Source organism: Limulus polyphemus, unplaced genomic scaffold (assembly GCF_000517525.1).
Source record: "Limulus polyphemus unplaced genomic scaffold, Limulus_polyphemus-2.1.2 Scaffold7346, whole genome shotgun sequence".
Lineage (NCBI taxonomy): Eukaryota > Metazoa > Arthropoda > Merostomata > Xiphosura > Limulidae > Limulus > Limulus polyphemus.
In genome coordinates, this window is record NW_013672956.1 from 31,444 (window position 1) to 32,651 (window position 1,208).

Consider the following 1,208-nt stretch of genomic DNA (forward strand, 5'->3'; position numbering starts at 1 on the left):
AAAGGTAAAACATGTCCAGTTAACATATGCTTAAAAGGTAAAATATGTCCAGTTACCAGATACTTAAAAGGTAAAACATGTCCAGTTAACAGCTACTTAAAAGGTAAAACATGTCCAGTTAACAGCTACTTAAAAGGTAAAACATGTCCAGTTAACTATACTTAAAACATAAAATATGTCCAGTTACCAGCTACTTAAAAGGTAAAACATGTCCAGTTAACAGCTACTTAAAAGGTAAAACATGTCCAGTTAACATATGCTTAAAAGGTAAAATATGTCCAGTTAACAGATACTTAAAAGTAATCGAAGTTCAGGTAATAATTTTTGCGGGACGTAAACATTGAATCTCGGATTCATAGTCTATTAGTGGAACATATTATTAAGAATATTTGAGAATTTTTCTGTGACGTAACAATGAAAACAGATAGAGTTGTTTGCCTAACGTTTCTGGCTTAAGCCTAACGCGAGGTTTATTTGTTTATCTAATCTCGTTGGGTGTATGGACGGAAATTCAATTATTATATTTCAATACATAAGGGTAAACCAGGCACGAACCGTGTGAAAATACACTTATTATTCCTTTGATATGTGTGTGGGTTGTTGTTTTTTTAGTAGTTACTTCACGTGATCAGGTTATGATAAGACACTGTGTTGCGACGAAGTCTTAACAAGCCATTAAGAACGACGACCTTTCATAAAAACGTAGATAACTGTAAACGCTCCAGCCAGAGAGCCTGGTTCCTGTGTTGATGTCTGAAGAAATTAATATTAAATAAGCAAACAGTATTTATTTATTTGTAGAAGATCTCACTCTGAGCTGGTAATGTGATTTTAAAGTCAGCTCACTGGTTTGAGGGCGAGTCTGTGGGCTGCAGAGTGAGACCATTTTCAAGTTAAAACGTTTACGAGAACGCCATGGGTTTATAGATGGGTATTGAGATGTGGTAGAAAAAAAATCATTGCTGTTTGTCTGCTAATAAAATGAATTCTTCTGTTGACACATGTTTTATTTTTGATAGGTTTGTCTCTTTTGTTATTAAGCACAAAGCTACACAATGGGTTATCTGTTCTCTGCCCACCACGAGTATCGAAACACGAATTATAGCGTTGTAAGTCCGCAGACATGCCGCTGTGCCACTGGGGGGCATTTGTTTATATAGGATGCGTAGTTTTCTTTTGTACAATTGTTGGTTAAACAAACAAATACT